Here is a 22,346-nt window from a genome sequence, read left to right as displayed (position 1 = left end):
ATTAAATCACAATTTTTTAAAGAGATTAAATCACAATTTTAAATCACAAAATCCTAAACAACATTCTAGACAAAGTTGTCTTATATGTTTAAAGTTTCAAAATGGAATGATTTTTTATGAGGATGATCTCTATAATCAGTAGATCATCCTCACAAAAAATCAACGAATTCTGAAATTTCTAACCCTAGTTTATAAGATAAAGAATCGTGAACTATCAATTTTTATCGTTAATTTGTAACAATTTTTCATGGGGTTAGAAGTTTTAGAATTCACTGATTTTTTGTGAGGATGATCTAGGGTTGCGTACTTTTGACAAAATCCTAGACAAAGTTTTATCTTATATGGTTAAAAAAATTCGGAATGGACTGATTTTTTATGAGGATGGTCTCTATTGTCAATAGATCATCCTCACAAAAAATCAGCCAATTCCCATGAAAAGTGGTTACAAACTTATGGTAAAACTTGACTGTTCACGATTCTTCATGTTATAAACTAGGGTTAAAAATTTTAAAGTTGGCTGATTTTTATTGAAAATGATTTTCTCATCATAGAGATCATCCTCACAAAAAATCAGCCTATTCTGAAATTTTTTGCCCATATAAGACAAAATGCTTTGTCTAGAATGTTCTCTAAGATTTTGTCAAAAGAAAGCCACCCAGATATATATATGATTTTGTCAATAAATTTCAACAGATCTACTTCGAGATTCATAAAATATGATCGTAAATTATTTTATTGATTTTTGATAAATAAATAAAAAAAGAGATACAGATCTCAATGTTTCCTCTGATTAATAGTTAAGTACAAAAAATAGTGACGATGTATGTAACTTTTCTTCTCTTCGGGCTTCGCGTTTTATCGGTTGAAAAGGTTGCTTGGACGGTGCCTTTGCTTTGTGCTTGATCTTCTGTAGAGGCTTCTGTAGATTTTCTTCTCTCTAGACTTAACACTTTATCGGCTGAGAAGGTTTTCTTGACTTCCGGAGAGGGACTTTATGCTTGATCTTCTCTTTAGTCGGAGTCCAGATCTCTGAAGAACTTTGCTTTGTCTCTAGAGGAGGGCCTGAGAGCTTTTTCTTCTCTAGAGGAAGAGCTTCTGTCTTCTGAGACAAAGTGATCTTGATCACCCCTCAATGAAAGAGGCCCTTGTATTTATAGACTTAAAGGTAATTTAGCTTTCCAATTATACTCCAACTTAAAGAGATTTAATTGATTTGTTTAAAAGGTTAAATTTGTCTAAATCCAATTTTAAGGATTTTATGGATTATTATTAGGTCAAACTTATTTATTTGGGTATAAGGCCCAATATTTAATGTGTGGATCACTTGAATTTATTGGATCATGGGCTTTATCTACGAAAACCCAAACTACATGAGGCCCATTCTGATTAATGGACTCCCAATTTGGACCTGTGAGCCCCATTTTGATTTAGGGTTTTTTTTTATTAACTTAGCAAGCTACGAGGGCCCGTTTGAATTTTGATGCCTACAAATGCCCCCTCAAGGATGACTTGATGGCAACGTAATTGAAGGCGATGTATCCTTGATCTTGTTTGTAAGCAGATGAATGCTTGAATTTAGAGACATTGGCCACGTGATTTCACCTTGTGACTCTTCAATTATCAACAAACAAACATCAATTTTTTTATTTTTTTTTAAGAACTTATTTGGTGGATTGCAAGAACGTGAGTTTGGAGTAGTTAACAATGCAAACTACAACCCACGTCACTTCTCCAAAATAGAGGTCCACGAATTTTAACAATTTAAGAAAATATTTTTTTGAATTTGCAAATATTTTCCAAAAGCTTTTTCTAGAAAGCATATTGGGAGAAACTAAGTCCATCAAAAAAAAATCTTGTACAGTGGTTGCTTTAACAATAATGACGTGGCCTCATATCTTCTCCCATTATTTCTTGGACTTGGGCTTTAGATGTAATGGGCCATTAGGTGAACCCAATGACTTAAGTAAGATTTGACTCTTACTAAGTTAGTAAGCTTAGCTTATTATCCTTTTTTTTTTATTGTTCTTCTTCTTTCTCACGTTCCTGCACGGTTGAGAGTCCCACTCCTCTTCCATCTTTTCTTTCCTACTCCTTCTCCAATTCCACCTTTTATTTTGCCTATTTATTTCATTCTCCCTTCCCTTTTTGTTATGCTTTTTTTTCTTCGTTGGAACGATGTTCACAACAGCCACTCATAGGTCTTCTTCTGTTTTCTCTCTCTCTCTCTCTCTCTCTCTGTTTTTTATTTTTATTTTTTTTATTTTAAGGAGAACAGGGACTGCCCCAACATACACAGATGCACACACGTGCATCCATCTCTCCCTTTTCTCTTATCTTCTATACTGAATTTTTATTTTTATTTTTTTTCAGATTTTGAAGGAAAAACATCAGTAAGTATGTCTTCTCGCTACCACGTTTTATTTATTTATTTATTATTCCTCTTGTTGTTGTTGATCAACTTCATCTCTTACACGTGCTTTAACATCGATGTAAAAGTCGAAGCCTCCTTTCATCAATTCGCAATCGTATAACAAGAACTGGGCTGGTCCTTTTTTTATGTTCACTGTGAGGTAACCTGTCTTGATCTGTATTCGGAAGCAGCATACCCATGCGTCCCTGCTACTACCGTGGATACATGAGTTTGTCTGTCGGTTGATGAGAACATGAATTTGCTTTCAAATTTTTGGCGTCAGGAATATGAAATTTTGATTTACCACTTTGAGAATGGGAATATGGACTCGACGATTTTTATACAATCGTGCTTCGATGAATCAATGGAATTCTTCACAGGATTTTTTTTTTTTCAACTTTGAGATGTCATCTCTAGCAACGACAATCTCTAGTTGTTACTTAATTTTCCATACCGTTTGGCTCGAAATATAGAGTATTCTGGTCTTTCCCCGCCTTGGATTGAAAACACCCAATGTGATTTATCAGCTTCAGAGTGTGATTTAACCAAACCAATGAAACTTTCTGAAAAAAATCAGTCCATTTCCTTTTTCCTAAAATTTTTATTCAATGAGAACAGGGCCTGACCACCCGCGACACAGTAATTTCCACCAAAATATAACAAAATCCATTTCTTTTTAGAACGACTTTTTGAAGGATATGAATAGATTTCTTTGAGCATATATAACAATCTTCTTGAATTGATTGTAATTTGAACCCCTTTTTAATTACATTGTTGTACTTTATCTCTTTTTCTGATTTGGTCTTGCCTTTTTTGTATGACTCAAAACTTGAAAATGAGTTAACATTGAAATTTTTTTTTATATGACTTATCTTTTTCTTCCAGATCTAAGACTATCAATAATATAAAGATCTGATTCTTTTAAACTGATTGCAGCTCGACTATAGCTTCAAAACCATAGAAAGGTATGGACCTTAGTCATTCCTCGCATATTTTTTATTTAAACTTTATTATCTTCACATATTTTTTCTTATTTTCTTATGATGAATTGTAGCAAGAATTACAAATCGGGAACTTATAACTCTTATCAGTCAATTTCTAGAGCATTTATCGGTTAGTCTGCTTAACAGTGGACAATGTTGAATTGTTAAAAGTGTTACGTGATAAACGAAGTACACGCAGAAGAACCATGCGATGAACTATTTGTCCAGTTAGTTGGCCAATTTATAAAGCAGTTGTTTATCAGTAATGTTTAGGAGTAAACAACGTCAACTAGCTGACAAACGTCAATTGGCTTGCAGAATCATGAGACTCAAGATTTGTACACGCAGAAGAACCATGCGGCAACCTATTTGTCTAGCTAGTTGGCCAATCTCTAAAGCAGTTGTTTATCAGTAGTGCTTAAGAGTGGACAACGTCAACTGGCTGATAAACGTCAATTGGCTAGAAGAATCACTTGATATAAGATTTGTTCACACAAAATAACCACGCAACGAGTCATTTGTCCAGTCGGTTGGTCAATCTCTAAAGCAGCTATTCATCAGTAATGCTTAGGAGTGGACAATATCAACTGGCTAACAAACGTCAATTGGCTTACAGAATCCCGAGACTCAAGATTTGTATACGCAAAAGAACCATGCAACGACCTCTTTTTCAAGCTAGTTGACCAACCTCTAAAGCAATTGTTCATCAATAGTGCTTAAGAGTGGACAACATCAACTAGCTAACAAACGTCAATTAGCTAGAAGAATGACTTGACGTAAGATTTGTTCACACAAAATAACCATGCGACGAGCCATTTGTACAGTCGGTTGGCGAATCCCTAAAATAATTGTTCATCCATAGTGCTTATGAGTGGACAACGTCAACTGGCTGACAAACGTCAATTGGCTAGAAGAATCACTTGACGCAAGATTTGTTCACACAGAAGAACCATGCGACGAGCTATTTGTACAGTCGGTTGGCTAATCTCTAGTGCCATAACATTATTGAGCATGATGGATTTTTTATTCATACTCTTATATACGTTTAGTCAATGTGACACTAGTACTTAGTGAGGCATTATATTTTTTGAATAAGTATGTTTATTCTTTTTTTTTTTTTTGAAATTTCGCAAAGATAGTTAGGGATACTCTTTTCAAAGGTTCAATGAATAAGAATAACGGAGCTTACCACATGAAGGTTGGGTAGATGACCATGTAGATCCTTCTTAGAAAGGAAAATGGCTTTGTTTTCCCCATGTTATGATAGTTGATCATTCAAGAGGAGGAAACATTTCATTTGTGGAGCTGAAGCTTATCGTGCACACACCGATGACTGGTCCTTTGAAGGCACAGGACACAGAAAAGGATACATCACTTGATATGACGGCTTTGAGTGACTATCCTTCAACAGCTGACGTACTCCTTGGAAATGAGATTGATACGGAATGTCAACCATATTTATGTCATTCTCCACATCTGATCAAACTTTCAATTGTCCACAAGTTGTTTTGGTGTAGAAAATCATGCAACGCTTCACTCGATGGGATTCGGATATTGAACCTTAAGGTGACATTCGATATCTCAGTGATTTTTGGGATTGGAGCTCAGATGTGAGACATAAACTACAGAGCAGAAAGTCAATGGCTTTCCTTGGTGAAGCTATATTTACAGCTAGTAAAGAGTACAGTCGTCCTAATGGTATGTATCGGGCTTTGTATGAGTTTTGGTGTCTTGAAACCAATACTTTCGTGATGATTCGTGTGGAAGTTGGCATTTTTTATGGGAAATACAGAGGATTCCTGAACTTTCTATCATGGGTGAATATTATGAAGAAGTGGTGCCTAGTTTTGATGAACTCATAGGTTGCAACGGTGTTTTAGGACTTCATTTTTTTTGCCGGTATCTATTCAAGGCATATGCTTTACTAATTTTTGAAAAGAGGAGTGACTATGTTAGCCATAGTGAGTGGCTTGATTTTTGGTACACCAAAGCTGAACGAATTTCTAATCCTTGTCTGACGGTAGAGTATAAAGAAAGGGTAAAATCGTTATACTTTAATCGTAATGGTCGTTAGTATCATAGAACAAAATTACGAAGACCCTTTTCTTCTCGAGTTACTTTGGCTAAGGGGGGTCATAAAGAGGGAGAGAATCCATTTATCAGACTCGATTTTCCTGTGAATCAAAATTTCGAAGATGAAGCTATGATAGCTGTATATCTCTCACTGTGGTTGTGTCATTTTGTTTTCCCTTGCGAGGATAGTGATATTCTTCGTCTAGGCATTTTCAAGGTAGTAGCGTTGATGGCTCGAGGTATTACATTCAACTTGGTACCTCCACTTTTGTGTTATTCGTACAAAGGTCTAACTCAGACCTATTGGAAAATGAAAACACAGAAAGTTGTGGGTACTTCTACGAGTTATTGCCTCCTTCATTATTTGTTTGGGTGGGTTGAACTTCATTTTCCTCGGAGAGTATTTGGTGACCTTGATACTGACTTTGGACTTCCATATTTGGTTCGCACAGCTAGTGTTTCCAACTCATATTTTTGTCAGGAAGATAGTACTAAGGATGCAAGGGATCTAATTATCACCATGAATTCTAGTGATTTTAAATGGCATCCTGAGGAGGTTTGACCACCAAAAGGTCATAGAAGGCTATGGACTGATAATGGTGATGATCCTTATGAGATTCAAGCCTTCATGATAAGTTGTCGTCCTGGATTTGTGTGTTTCGATATGGAAATGTTTGCGAGGTGGAAATGTATAGTCCTCACAGGTTTTCTCGTCAACAAGGTTTTCATCAACGTATCCTTCGAACTCTGATTCCTTTTGCAAGATCTGTGGATGTGATAGAGTTATACAGTTTGTGGCTATCTTTGACCCAGACCAAGAGTCGAGTCAACTTTTTTATTCCTCATAAAGTGCAAGACATGAGTCGACAATTTGATAAGAGTTATAGAGATTGGTGGATTCAAGACGTAGTACCTCACTTGGATGCCTTTGATTTCCGTCTTCTTGAAGAAAGTGTCTTCGTTTCGAACTTTAATTTTAACGAAAGGAAAGGAGTTGAAGATCGTGAGGAGCATCGTACTTTGTTTGCCACGCAAAAATCTTCTCGAAAAAGAAGAATAGAACACACGAATTGATGAAACGCAGAATGTCATTACAAAGCCTAGACTGAAATTACGTTTCAAAAAAATATTGCCGACTCCAGTGACTACTCAAATAGAACAGGCCAACATTCTTGGGGTAGATGTAGAACAAGCTGTTCATAGATCAAGCCTAGTGGATTCTTTGAAGCATGTTGTTCAGACTGAGCCTAAAGATACGAATGTGACTCCGGATAGGTAAAAAGTTGAAGTTGAGAATGATGTGTTTCCTAGGAGAGGTAATTTTACACACTTTTTCTTTGTTAGAAATTTCACATTTCTAATATATATATATATATATATATATATATATATATATATATATATATATATATATATATATATATATATATATATATATATACATAAGTTTTGTGATTTAATTGTTCTCGTAGAATTATCAACCGATATATACCCCGTTGCTGATTTGTTTGCCCTAGAGGATTTTGTAGTCCTCCCTGCCTTTTTGGGTATGGGAGATGTTTGAAATGTCAGTTAGCTTAATAAGGGGGATTTCAAAATTAGTTGGTACTGAAGACCCTTTAAAGAGTGATGGGGACGAGGTTTCTTCATGTCCTCGTCAAAGTTCTCATGAAACTCTATCAACTTCAACTACACATACGGATCGTATCGCATTGACATTACTTACTTCTAATAAGTTGGTTGATCCATCTGTGATTGCCCTGAAGCTGCGTGGAATGCTTACCGTTTCCACCCAAACTCGACAAGCTTCCTTGCATGATACAGACATCGACTTATGTGTTCAACAAGCATTACATAGAGCTCGTGATGAATTCCTTCAATCTAGAGTTGAGTTGATGCTCAATATTGGTTTTTCCAACCTAAGAGAATGACAATATCTTCATATGCCTGCTATCATCTCTTCTCTCAATGATGCTTTCAGAACTAATCCTATGCCTTTCGTAAAAATTTTCAAGTCGCTTATAGCTAGAGTAAAGGCGTATCTTTCAAGACGAAAGAGGGCTTTATCATCTTTGTCAATAGATGATAGGGGTATTCAGCTATTTGTCTTAGACAATGAAGCTCAACTAAAATGTCAATTAGGGATAGTTTACGTAAACAACTGATTGAAGCTAAAGAGAAAAAAGTTGAACTGACTAAACGAGAAGTTGAGTTAGAAACCGAGTTGACTCAGATTAGAGAATTGCTACCACAAGTTGTTGTTTCTGAAGAGTTTCTTAGTACCCAAGTTCGAGAAGAGGGGGAGGCTTTACTTACTATTGAAGCGGAGTGCACTCGCCTATCTAATGCGCCAATCATTGATGATGATGAAGTAACTACTTGCGAAGTAGAAAGAGAGTCTTTGAAGAAGAAGTTTTGGAACCTTATTTCTTTATATTAAGTTTATTTTTATTTATTTATTTTTTTTCCACTATATAGGACTTAGGAAATCACAACATTGTTTATTTCGTTTGAAATGAATAAAATTCCATTTTTTCCTTATACAAGTATATATATATATATATATATATATATATATTATATATATATATATATATATATATATATATATAGGGGACGGTTCAGCAGCCCTAAAGTTTACCAAGTTTGGTGCCAAACATTTTTCAAAACATGAGTTAGAAGCTTTGGAATGAGCTGATTTTTTGTGAGGATGATCTCTATGATGAGGAGATCATCCTCACCAAAAATCAGCCTATTCCAAAACTTCTAACCCCATCAAAAGTGATTTACAAAAATTGGACGGTCCACGATTCTTCAACTTGTAAACTAGGGTTAGAAGTTTGAAAATGAGCTGATTTTTTTTTAGGATGATCTCTTCACCGTAGAGATCATCCTCACAAAAAATCAGCCTATTCCAAAACTTCTAACCCCATCAAATGTGATTTACAAAAAATGTTTGGCACCAAACTTGGCAAACTTTAGGGCTGCCGAACCGCTCCCATATATATATATATATATTGTTGATGTGGTTGAACCTGAAGTAACTTTACAAGCTGCCTACGTACCCAAAATGAGATCAAACCATAACGTAGTTTAGATGGATAATGCTCTAAGTTTTGCCTAGATCGCCTTCTTGGATTTTCAATCTAGCGAACTTAAAATTTTTTTTTGGCCCGTTCACAGTTTTAACTCATGCGGGTCAGGAGTATCATGTAGTTTAAGCTCGTACAATAAAGAGCATTGTCAAACAGTTTAGGCTCGTGCCGAGAAGTATTATCAAACAGTTTAGGCTCGTGCTGGGGAACATTGTCAACCAGTTTAGGCTCATGCTGGGGAACATTATTCGTTTAAAGATAGTATCGTTTGAGGAATTTGCCATTGATTAGACCAAGACGTAATCCTTCTGGTGTTACAAGAAGGTACACACCATTAGTGTATACATTTTTCACTACGTGAGGTCCATCCCATTTTGGATCAAACTTCTTTTCAAAACAGTGTAAGAGGATGATTGGCCGTTGTACGGCAATAACTAAATCGTCAACTTGAAAATAACATGGTCGAACTTTCTTATTGAATGCACGTGACAAACGAGTTTGGTAACACTCTAGTCGTTGTTGTGCTTCCAATCTCTTTTCGTCCAACGCTTCAAGTTCAGCCAGACGTAACTTGACATTCTCATTACAGGTTAGACCTTCTTGGAACGCAATCCTTAGAGAAGGTATCTGACGTTCCAAAAGGAAAACAGCTTCAACTCCATAAACAAATGAGTAAGGTGTAGCTTGTGTGGGGGTGCGGTATAAGGTTTTGTATGCCCATAGTGCTTCCCCAATTCATTTATGCCAATTTTTTTTTTATTTTGAGAAAACCTTCTCAAGAAGCTTGTAGAGAGTTTTGTTGAAGGCTTCGGAAAGTCCATTTGCTGCAACGTTGTATATTGTAGAACATCTCTGCTTGATGTCAAACTTCATGCAGAACTGATCCATTAATATATTACTAAAAGACTTTCCATTATCTGTCATAATATATCGTGGAATGTCGTAACGGAAGACGATATTATTTTTGATGAAGTCGACTACCGTTTCTTTCTCGACCTCTCGAAGAGGAACTGCTTCAGCCCACTTAGAAAAGTAATCTATTGCGGTAAGGATATAAAGATGTTGTCTTGAAGATTTTGGGAGTTGTCCAAAAACATCAAGTCCCCACCCGTCAAAGGGCCAAGAAGTGATTGTAAGATGCAATGGCTTCGGTGGTTGACGAATGTAATTCCTATGAAATTGGCAAGCTTTACATCTTTTTGCATGGTCTAAAGAATCTTTCACCATAGTGGGCCAGTTGAATCCCATCCTCTTTAGACTATGATAGAGTTTCGAACCTGACTAATGTGAACCGTACACTCCAGAGTGTACTTCTTCTAAAGCATCTCGGATTTCATCATCTCCGAGACATCTCATTAAGATGTCGTCGAAAGAGCGACAATATAACTTATCGTTGAAATATAAAAATCGAGGTGCCTTACGACGTATTTCAATTTTGTACTTTAGATCGTCTGACAGCTTCCCATGCTGTAGATAGTCAATAAGTGGCTGTCTACAATTTTTGACTTCAGCTATTTCAACAGTGTTTATTTCGTGCAACTCGTAATTTTCATCTATCAAAGGAGGTAGTACCCACATATGACAGATAAGGATACTCATTCCCTCTAGTACAATCAAACTTGTAGCAAGACTAGCTAAAGCGTCAGCCTGCTTGTTTTCAACTCTCAGTATATGCCTAGTGATGATGTCTTCAAACTGACTTATAAGTTATACAGCATAGTGGTGATAAGGCACTAACTCATGTTTTCGAACGTCATACTCTGTTGAGAGTTGGTTAATGACAAATTGTGAGTCCCCATACACATAGAATTGGTGTAGCTTCATCTCTAACTCGAATTCTAAACCAATGATTAGAGATTGGTATTCTGCAACATTATTTGAACATAGTTTTGTCAAAGTAAACGAGAATGGCAATACCTAATTTTGTGGGATGATAAAAATTATACCTGCCCCCACTCCATCTTTTCTAGCTGCGCTATCAAAGAACATTCTCCAAGCTGGAAGTACATCAATAGAGAATACTTGTTCATCAGGCAAGTTGTGAGACAATTCCCATGTAGTTGGAATAGGATAATCAGCAAGACAGTCGACTAATGCTTGCTATTTTACAGTCTTTTGAGGAATGTAAATAATCTCGAATTCTGATAAAAGAAGGGCCCATTTAGCTAGTCTTCCTGACAAGACTGGTCTTGTTATGATGCATTTGAGTGGATCAACTCGCACGGTGAGTCGGATTGTATGTGATAACATGTAATGCCGCAGTTTCCTTGTAACAAAGATGAGTGCTAAACATGTCTTCTCGATGGGTGAATAATTTACTTCTACTCCAACAAAAGTTTAATTCAAGTAGTAGAGTGCACCTTCTTTTCCTTCGTCATTTTCTTGAGCCAACAATGTTCCTAGTGACATTTCTTGCGCACTAATATAGATAATCAGTGGCTTCTCGGGAATTGGTACAGAAAGAACAAGAGGCTTGAGAAGATACTCCTTAACCGAGGTAACTCTAAAAGCACATTTTAATGGATTCATCTTGAGCTAGTATCGTCGCAATCTATCGAATGTATCACGTAGATATTGTAAGTGATCTTCTTTTTTCTTGGACTTTACTACTAGGTCGTCAACATAACATTCGACCTTGTCATATAGCATGTCATCAAAGATCTTTTGCATAGCTCGTTAGTAAGTGGCACTAGCATTTTTAAGTCCAAAAGGCATGACTTTGTAACAATATATACCTTTCGGATACAGAAGGCCGTGAGCTCTTCATCTTTTGACGATATTTGAATTTGATTATAACCGAAAGATCCATCCATGAAAGACAAAACTTCATGTCTTGTAGCTACATCAACCATAAGTTCTATGATTGGAAGCGGAAAATCATCTTTTGGACACGCATTATTCAAGTCACGAAAATCTACACACACTCGAATATGTTAATTCTTCTTTCTTATCGAAACTATGTTGGAAACCTAGGTTGGATACTCTACTTCTTAGATAAAGCTAGCTTCTATCAACTTGTTGACCTCTGTTTCAATCTGTGGTACCAATACTAGCTGAAAACGACGTTGTGACTATTTTATTGGACGAACTCCATGTTGGATTGCGAACTGATGAATAACGATCTTCGGGTCAAGTCTTGGCATTTCTTTGTAAGTTCAAGCAAAGACACCTTTGTATTCTTGTAGTAACTTGAAGTACTCAGATTTCTCATGCTGGTTTAGAAGAGTGTTGACAAACGTGGGTCGCAACTTTTCAATTGTCCTAAAATTTATTTCTTTCAAGTCGTTGACAGTGGCTTGTTCATCTTCTTCAAAGACCAGTGGAGAATTTTGAGTTCTTCATCTGATGACATAGAATCTTCTTCAAGGAATTCCTCAATGGTAATTTGATTTACATAAACAATATCTTCAGAATTATCTATCCCTATAGTTGAAGCTTGACTGACGCTTGTTTAATTGAGACTTCTAAAGCTGCTCGTTGTTTCATTCGAGACGGAATAGTGTTATGCAAACCACTGTTATCTTTATGCTCAACATGTTTATTTCTTTGCTTAGGTCGGCGTCGTGATTCCCTTCGTATTTTTACTCCAACATTCTGATCAAATCTAGATAATGTAGATGCACGAGGTTTATGAACTTGTATATTATGGTGATCATCTAAAGCACCCAATCAATCAAATATCGATGTGATCGAGATGTGGCCACAAATTCGATCAAAGACCAATGTGCGTGAAACTAGTGATTTTTTAATAGACTCATCGATGACTTCTACTGTAGTATGTTGTGAAGAAACTGTCTTCATCTTAAAATTTTTGATTGGAGCCTCTAGCACATACCTTAGCCCTACTCGTGTGAATAAAACTTTTTTTCCAGCTCGAACAAGTTTGACTTGTGTTGCAGTTAAGCCATGAATTTGATTAGTTTGTGATAGTTCACCCAATCGCACAGGTTCACCTTTCTCATAACCGATAATCTCGAATAACTTTGAAGTCTTAGGACCGAACCAACTTTTGGAGTCTACTTTTGTGAGATTATCTTCATGGCTTTTCGTGATTGATGTAGCTGGGATAACATTTTCCATGGGTGTCCTTACTATATAAGGTTTCTGGAAAACTGTAACCGGAAAGGTTAACTCTTCTTTCAATATCTCCAATTCGACTTTAGAGATAGAAGGCTTGGTCTTTGAAGAAATCTCTTCGAAAGGTGATTGTCCCTACTTTCGTCACGATTGCGGCACGTAACAAAGCATTGGGGTTGACAACACAACTGTGGATGACGCATCCACCATTGATTGACTCACCTTGACCCGTTGAGTTTCTAATTCTTGCTTCTTTACTCGTTCTTTCTGAAGTTGAGGGTCAGGAGAAATCTTCTCGGCATCATTCATAGTATGATTTTCTTTGTTAGATTTCTACTTATTAGAAGGGGGTACTAAAACTGAAAATACCTCTTGAATGATGTCGCTTCAAAAATAAAATTTTGCATCAGCAAAATACGTTTCTGCCTCGTCAAATGGTTGATCTTCGACTACTACACGTTTCTACACACCATCTTGGTAATACTTGAAATACTGGTGTAGCGTGGATGGTATTACCCCAGTTTAATGTAGTCACAATCGATCGAGAAGTAAGTAATATGAAGTTTTACAATCAATCACGTGGAAGAGTGTTGTCGATTCCAATTCTGCGATAAAGAGCTTGACTCTTATCATGTTGATAGCTCTCTGACCACCCAAGTTGAAGCCTTAGATCATCAACTTACTGCAAATGAGTTGATCAGATAAGATCCCAACTTGTTTCATGGTACGAATTGTCATGATGTTGACCGCAAAACCACAATCCAAGAGGATTCTTTGAACTTTATTCTCCCTCACATAACTTGTGACATAAAGAGGCCTATTGTGAGGTCGAGACCCCAATTGGAGATCCTCATCAGTGAAGGTAATTGTGGTCATGCACATACTATCTTGTTGTAGATGTATGTTAGGTTGAACTTCCTATTTTGATTCAGTTGATCTTTACTTTGAAGTATGCTGAACTTTTTGGAGTTCATTGGACAAATCCAAGTTGACCTATGAATATTTTGTTTCCGATATGCTATTATTTTTTTCAAGTCGCTAATCTCCATTACTAGAAGTAGTAGGATGTTCTTTGGACCTATCATCAATATCATCTTTTAGTACTTCCGTTTTTACTTGATGACATGAAACCCTGTAGACTTCCTTCAAGAGCTTCTTGGGTAAGAATTCTAGAAAAGTAATCGGCACATGGGAAGGTTGCTGAAGGATGTCTTCGGGGTCTATTGGAGGAACTCAGAAAGTCTTATTCTTTGTTGCTCTCTTTCATTTTTTTACTTTGTACTTGATTTTGATTTTCTTCTCTTTCTCTTTAGCTTTGGAGTAGGAGGAGTCAGCACATGTGTAGAGCGTCTTTTTCGACAAGTAACAACTGTCTACGCCTCGTCATCTACTGAACCAAACTTTGAGATGTTTGACTTTGAATTTGAAACCGAATGAGATTGTGATCCTTATTGAGGTGAAGTGGGAAATGTGATGATCTTTCTTTGATTTGGCCTTACCCCCGACGTAGGATGGGCCTTTTCAATGTCAAAATGTACAGACATGAGTTGTGGTGGTTGAAGTAGAACTTTTATGATTTTGGGAGATGGAGTCTATGTTGCATACTAACTTGCTAAAAGTATTGGATCAAAAGATCCAAAGGTGACAAAGGTCATGTTTGAAGTAGCAACATTTTCGACACAGTCAAGTTCAATTTTTTCTTGATGTACCAAATCCATAATTTTCTCCTTGAAGACGAAACATTTTTCAACCGGGTGACTAATCACCCTGTGATAGCGACAATACTTTAGATTATTGTCGCGACCGACTTCCTCGGGTCGTTTGGGTATTAGAAGTTCAATGAACGTTAATTTCAACAGCTCTTCGAACATGCCCAAGACGTCAACATCAGGAAACAGGTACTCTTTCGCTTTGAGTTCTTTGAGAGTTTTCCAAGCTTTTCCTTTTTCTTGTGTTGAATCGGCTCTTGACTGATCTTCTCTTTTCTTACATGTGATCTTGACAGGTTTGCTGGTGGTGGTAGACAAGACTTCTTTAGTTTTGAAGGACTTGCCATCCTTATTTTCCTGCCTTCGAGACTCGCTTGGTCGTGGAGTCTGATACACAGCTATACTCTACTTCATGTCGTGAGTTCGAGTAGCTAGCTCTTCGAAAGTATGTGATTTAATTTCTTTCAAGATGTAAAGGAGCTGTCAGTGCATCCCTTGAACACACATCTCGATAGCAGAAGATTGAGAGAGTTAATCCATACAATTAAGGGAAAGATTTCTCCAGTGTTCAATGTACTTGATGACCGGTTCATCCTTCCTTTGTTTAACGACAACAAACTCTACCATACTCACCGTTCTTCTATTACTGTAGAAGTGATCGAGGAACACTCTTTCAAGTTAATCCCTACTATCTATTGAGTTGAGTTCCAAGTCAGTGTACCAATCGAACGCATTGCCGCAAAGGGAGCAAACAAATTATTTCATCATGAAGCCATCGAATGTACCGACGTTGTTGTAAGTTTTGATGAAATGGGCAATATGCTACTTTGGATTGCCTTTTCCTTCGAATTATTGGAATTTTGACCGTTGATATCCCGTTGGAAGATGCATTTGTTCGATGTGTTGGGTGTAGAGTTTGGAATAGACCAATGAGGATTGTGGCATGCCCTCATACTGAGTATGAATGGTGTCAATAATCATTGCTTGTAACTGTTGAACGGAAAGTGAGACAATAGACCTATATGGTGGGTTTCGCGTAGCTTTACGTGAGCCAACATAGTCTTTTCGTTCTTCTTCACGCGAAGCCGTGTACGCTTCAAGAGTGAATCCTAGAAGATGCGAAGGTCCAGCACTCGATTCATTCTCCTTGTCTTTATGCTCTAAATGACTAATAAGGGTTGCAATCTGGATGTCTTTGTCCTCCATTGCCTTTGTCAATTTGTTGATGGTGTCTACCATTTGAGTAACTTGTTCCTTCATTATTAGCGCTCCAACTATCATCACTGCTCTGATAGAGGTGTGAGTTTGTGATGGAGAAGTGATCGATAGAGATCTAGACAATCATTCGCTTGACTTCGAATCAGATCCAGAATCTGACAAGTCGTCTTCTACAACGTCCGCCCACGATGCCTTTGTTGTAAGTGTCATTTTTGTGGCACATTTCTTGGAGTGATGCTAGAGAGGCTGCACTAGCTTGGATCCACCAGTTTTCACTATTGTTCACGTTACATGATGATCGCGACTGATAACCTGAGCAGACTCAAGGTTGGAAGAATTGAATTTCTTACCTTCTCAATAGTAGCTGATGCGATAGTGTTGACGTTGCGAGATGCCATCGATGTTTTGGTTGATGTTTTGTAGTTGACTGAAAGATGAGAGGTTGAGATAGTCCTACCAGGCGTGTTAGAAATTTGTCGACAATAAATTTCAACAGATCTACTTCAAGATTCATAAAATATGATCGCAAATTATTTGATTGATTCTTGATAAAAAGAAGATACAGATTTCAGTGTTTCCTCTAATTAATAGTTAAGTACAAAAAATAGTGACGATGTATGTAGCTTTTCTTCTTTCTAGGCTTCTTACTTTATTAGTTGAGAAGGTTGTTTGGACGGTGACTTTGCTTTGTGATTGATCTTCCGTAGAGGCTTTTGTAGATTTTCTTTTCTCCAAGCTTCGCGCTTTATCGACTGAGAAGATTTTCTTGACTTCCGGAGAAAGATTTTATGCTTGATCTTCTCTTTAGTCGGAGTCTAGATCTCTGAAGAACTTTGCTTTGTCTCTAGAGGAGGGTTTGAGAGCTTCTATCTTCTGAGAGAAAGTGATTCCGATCACCCCTCAATGAGACAGGCCTTTGTATTTATAGACTTAAAGGTAATTTAGCTTTCCAATTATACCCCAACTTAAAGAGCTTTAATTAATTTGTTTAAAAGGCTAAATTTGTCCAAATCCAATTTTAAAGATTTTATGGATTATTATTGGGCCAAACTTATTTATTTGGGTATAAGGCCCAATATTTAATGTGTGGATCACTTGAATTTATTGGATCATGGGCTTTATCTGCGAAAACCCAAACCACATGAGGTTCATTCCAATTAATGGACTCCCAATTTGGACCTGTGAGCCTCATTTTGATATATGGTTTATTTTTTATTATCTTAGAAAGCTACGGGGGCCTATTTAAGTTTTGATGCCTACAATATATATACATTTTTTTAATTATTATATTTACGAAAGGTTTTCGAACCCTTGAAACTCCACTCTAATCTTTCTAAATAGGAGACCAGAGCTTAAAAGATATCTATAAATGTATATCTAGATATCTCTACAATTTAGGTTTGGAAAATTAAGGTTTTCCATATTTTTTGTTCTTTCTTTCTTAGTTTTGATTTTTGTAAAGAAACTCTGCCAGATTCAATTCCAAGATCAATAAAGATAACTTTTTTCTTTTCTCATCTCTTTCATTTTATTTTTATTCAATTATTGTCCTTGTAATGTTTCTGGGCTAAACCTCTATTAGAGAGATCAATGAAGTCAGAGTAACATATAATGAATGAATTTGTTCTAAATCTATCTTGTTTAATGTTCTTAGTGATTTACTTTTTATTCATAAGTATTAGAAATCTATTTTAAATTATCAAGAGTTCTGATGGTTTAATCTTAGATAAGGTCAAATTAAATTATACTTAATTCCGGTAGTTTAATTTTTGTTTTGATATTTGTTTATTTAAAGAGGGAATCATACTTTTTAATTATTATATATACTAAACCAAATTTACTTTCCGATCTACGGGCATTAGTTTTGTCTGAGTAGATTTAGATAAAAAAGATTCGAACTTGTTTATTTACTATATTTGTTAGGGTGGATTTGATTGATTTAAACTTTTCTCTTATAGTTTTATTCTTTCATTTTTATTAGTTTGATTGATAAATATTTTCAAATTAGTTTTTAATTGGTTACCCAAAATTCTTATTTGATTTGAGTTAGAAAGATAATTGGATAACGTTGTCTCTATGGATCGACCCTTGCTTGCCAAGATTTTTATATTTTGTTATATTATTATTATTGATTCATAACTACAGCTTGAACACTGTTGATGGAGGAGGGTGAAGATACGGCTGGAACGCTAATGTGTATGAAGTTGTTGTGGAGGCTGAGAAGAATAGAGAAGAAGAAGGTGGAAAACGTGATGGGACTACCGATTGGGGCTGTTAATGGATGAAGGTGAGCTGTTGTGGCTGGAGCGTTAATGGTGGAAGGTGTGCTCTTCTTTTTTTTTCTTCTTCTTTCCTTTCGCTTTTCTTTTCTTACAAAATCTTTCTCACTATTATCAAAGTTGAAATCCCTTTTTTTTATATAGCTATGTCGTTATTCTTTGTTGTCTAGAAAGAAAGGAAATATGATATATTTGTATAGGAGGTTGAGTGGGAGAAGATGTAATAAAGAATAAAGAGTGAGAAAATAGAGAACGTGTCATTCCAAGAGACAAAAAGAGTAAGCCCTCAACGTGTGAGAGAATGGAGGATTTTATACATTTTTTCTTTCTCAAAAAAACACTTCTTTCTATTTTATTTTTTATTTTTTATTTCCTAGACAAAATGGGACATTGGATTCTTATCTAAATTTTCAATTTTTTTCCAAATTTTCTTCCTTGCAAGTTTCTTGTATAGTGACATGGGTAATGATCTTGTGCTATTCGCAAATCGATAGTCCTCTATCAATTTGGTGCATTTTAAATTTTACTTTAATTGGTCAATTGAATTTTAGTTTTAATTTGGTTTTATCGATTGGATTTTAATTTTAATTCAATTGGTTGCTTGAATGTTAATTTTAATTTGATCGATCGATTTTTAATTTCAATTTGATTGGTTGGCTAAATTTTACTTTTAATTTGATTGGACTTTAATTTCAATTTCGTTGGTCGATCAAATCTGAAAATTTTCAAACTTTTTCGTCATTGTACATGAAATTTTTTAATTTTCCTAAGTTTGAGATTTCTAAATCTTCTTGATGTGCGAGAATGTTATCGGAAATCTATTCTTCAACCATGTTTTCCTAGAAATTGAGGTTTCTAATTCGAACATCAAGGGACATTTTGATCATTTTTGGAATTCTTCGTAAAAATTCTCTATTTCTATTAATTTTAGTCTCGTTAGACTCGAAATCACATTTCGAGACCAATGAAGATATTTTTGGGACATTTCTGAGATGTGGAGTCCCAAGGGGTATTTTGGTTATTTTGTTGAATTTTGCGAATTTTTTTTAATTTTTTACTGAGATTTCTTTCGATCCTAGCATGATTATTAGTAAGTTTCAAAGTCACATTTTTCTAGCATCGTGAGATCTCTAAATTATTGAAATGTATAGTGAACCTAAACATGTGTACTTACTAAATCAGGTGTTAGGTGTAGCGATCCTAAACGTGTGTGATTTTCTACGTAGTGTGGAAGAGGCGAAAAATGGGAAAATTGGGGGAGGTATTCTCAAGCTTTCAAGTTCTTTGCACTCATCATTAGGAATCCACCACAGTCGGGTGATGAATTGTCGAATTAGGCGAGTACAAAAATGAGGTGTCTAAATACCTTGTTCTCACCATGTTGGCCGTTTCTCCTTGTAACGATTTTTCACGGACGATGCCAAATTGTAGATGCAAAAAATCTTGCACTACCTCAAGATTCCCATTGGATGGTTGACTTCTACCTCTAGTACTCTTAGATGTGCCTGCAACAACCTCTCCGACACTCAAGTTAGAATCTTAATACAAAATGTATTCAGGGGTTTATGCAAAAAAGAATTGCGTACATTTTCATACCCCTACCCCCTTGTATTCATAGATATTTTTGTCCTCTGATCCTCTCCGATTTTCTCCTTAAATTTAGCCCTTCTGCTTGAGAGGTTCCCCTTTATTAGGGACTTCCCTTGATCCTTGCAAACATGATTGAATTCCTGATTCTCAGGAATTCGATGTGACTGGCTTAATCTTCCACTCCTTGGAATCTTATTTCGAGACTGATTTCCCTATGTGTCTTTCCTTATTCCGACCCTATCTAAAGATGAATATCGATAGGTTAGATTCTCTTCACCTCTCAAAGACTGGAGCTCGATGAGCACATCTCCTGCTTGCCACGTGTCGCTATTTGACGTCGTACGAAAAATACCCTCCACACCCACCATCACAAGTTTTCTTAGGCTTGCATCTCTACTAAAATAAGACATGCATGTCATTACTCATTAGTTATGGCTACTAAGGCAAGTTTTCCACGCCTTGGATGAGAACATTGGAATTGGAAGCTAACAGCAATGGCAACGATAACTAGATTAGAAAATGTTTTTGATTAATGAACATAAAATTATGTATTTAATCAAGATGTGCACATAAGAGCCTAAGAATCATGAAAAGGATTATGCATACCCCAACGTGGGATGACCTAACATGAGTCCCAAGGTCGGTTCTACACATAACTATAAATCTAATTCCCATGAATTCCCACAGAACCTTCGTTCAACTGAAGAAAAGCATTGGACGGAGATTAGTAACGAAGACCAACAAATTTTAACTAAGAGATATTGCTGATGAGTATAAAAAGGTAAGAAAATCTAGATGGAGATTGTACAGATGAATTCAGTGTCTTTGTGCCACAATTACATTGTGCCCAACCTCTTAAAGAACAGTATTATAGGGGTATCATATATAGTATAAGGTTTTATCCACCCATAAAGATATTTTGGGGTTAAGTGTTAGAGTATTATTACATAGGATGCAATGTAATAAGATGTATTGTGCTACACTCTATCATTTAGGATTAGATTTATAACTAAAACATTGATTTAGATGATGATGATTAGGATAGATTACATTCTAGATTTGAAATGATCCATTCTTATCCTTTAATGTTTCTATTTAAATCCTATGAGGACTCATTGTAATCATCCAAGAATAATCAAATATCCTTCTTCTTTAGTAAAGATTGTATTGCACACATCACTGATCTAGTTAATTTGTCCAATCGGAGTTGATTGAAGTCAAGCCTGGCCGAACGAAATTTCATTTAAAGGAGTGTGCCCACCAAATGTCCACCATCATGCAGCTCAGAAATAACCTTCTCCTTTAGCCGGTAAACAAAGTGAGAGCTGGCTTCCCAGGGATAAGGGCGTAGCGGTCGGACTGATTCCCTAGGTGCCCTTTCTCAACTGGCCTTCAGAGGTTAGGAACATTCCTCACTAACATAAACTTAACAACCTGAAACCACACAAAACTGCCCTCTCTCTCTCTCTCTCTCTCTCTCTCTCTCTCTGAATGCATGTATTTATCTATGATGGTTTTTGTTTTTTTAGCAATTGATGTGGGGGTTAATTGTATTATGATCTTCATTGTTTATAATTGTGTTTGACATCTTAGATGCATAATGGTGAAAAATATATATATTGACCTATGTCGTAGGCACGGGCATTTACTTATATACATAAGTCAGACATTCAGTGCTTTAAGAGCAGAAAAGATTGTGCATATCTAACGATAAGTTAAAAGGTCCCGTTCGGCACCCAACCATTTGCCCAACATGTTTTGTCCTACATGGGTTAGAAGTTTTGGAATGGGCTAATTTTTGGTGAGGATGATTTTCTAACCATAGAGATCATTCTCACTAAAAATCAGCCCATTCCAAAACTTCTAACCCATGTAGGACAAAACATGTGGACAAATTGTTGGGTGCTAAACATTTCCCTCTCTCTCTCTCTCTCTCTCTCTCTCTATATATATATATATATATATATATATATGGGAAATGTTCAGCACCCTAAGTTTTACCACACACTTTAACAAACGTTTTTTGTCCTACATGGGTTAGAATTTTTGGAATGGGCTGATTTTTGGTGAGGATGATCTCTATGATTAGAAGATCATCCTCCCCAAAAATCAGCCCATTCCGAAATGTTTAGCCCCATGTTTACACATTGAAAAATCGTGGACCGTCCATTTTTTGTAAACCATTTTTGATGGGGTTAGAAGTTTTGGAATGAGCTGATTTTTGGTGAGGATGATCTCCTCACCATAGAGATCATCCTCACCAAAAATCAGCCCATTCCGAAACTTCTAACTCATGTAGGACAAAACGCGTTTGTTAAAGTGTGTGGTAAAGCTTAGGGTGCCGAACGGGACCCTATATATATATAGAGGGTCCTGTTCAACACCAAACATTTTGGCCAACATTTTAGCCAACCATTTTTGTCTTACACCGTAGAGATCATCCTCACCAAAAATCAGCCCATTCCAAAACTTCTAACCCATGTTTACAAGTTGAAAAATCGTGGACCATCCATTTTTTGTAAACCATTTTTTATGGGGTTAGAAGTTTTGGAATGGGCTGGTTTTTGGTGATGATGGTCTCCTCACTGTAAAGATCATCCTCACCAAAAATCAGCCCATTCCAAAACTTCTAACTCATGTTTTAAAAAATGTTTTGCCAAAATGTTTGGTGCTGAACATGTCCCATATATATATATATATATATATATATATATGAACAGCGTTCCTAAGACTCATATTGGGACTCACATTGCGACACACCGTTTTGTCTTATATGGGCAAAAATATTTGGAATGGGCTGATTTTTTGTGAGGATGATCTCTATGGTGAGGAGATCATCCTTGCCAAAAATCAGCTCATTATGAAACTTCTAGACCGTCCAATTTTTGTTGAAAAATTATAGACCGTCCAAT

At 36.3% G+C, this 22,346-nt stretch overlaps 1 long non-coding RNA gene across 5 annotated transcripts; it reads left to right on the top strand.

Moving 5' to 3' along the window:
* The first annotated feature begins 2,045 nt into the window (after positions 1 to 2,045).
* LOC147381471 (uncharacterized) lies at positions 2,046 to 20,901 on the top strand. 5 transcript variants are annotated; one of them, XR_015174557.1, is made up of 5 exons: positions 2,046 to 2,198; positions 2,371 to 2,390; positions 3,296 to 3,375; positions 17,711 to 17,887; positions 20,652 to 20,901. It is a non-coding gene; the product is annotated as an uncharacterized LOC147381471 (long non-coding RNA). The 5 variants fall into 5 exon arrangements; XR_015174555.1 differs by lacking the exon at positions 20,652 to 20,901 and having other exon boundaries at positions 3,347 to 3,375; positions 17,711 to 20,305; XR_015174554.1 differs by lacking the exon at positions 20,652 to 20,901 and having other exon boundaries at positions 17,711 to 20,305.
* The last annotated feature ends 1,445 nt before the right edge of the window (positions 20,902 to 22,346 follow it).

This window comes from Akebia trifoliata, unplaced genomic scaffold (assembly GCF_017979445.1).
Source record: "Akebia trifoliata isolate Shusen 1 unplaced genomic scaffold, ASM1797944v1 Contig00425, whole genome shotgun sequence".
Taxonomy (NCBI): Eukaryota; Viridiplantae; Streptophyta; class Magnoliopsida; order Ranunculales; family Lardizabalaceae; genus Akebia; species Akebia trifoliata.
The sequence above is the reverse complement of the archived record's forward strand: the minus strand, read 5'-3'. Positions and strand labels throughout refer to the sequence as shown.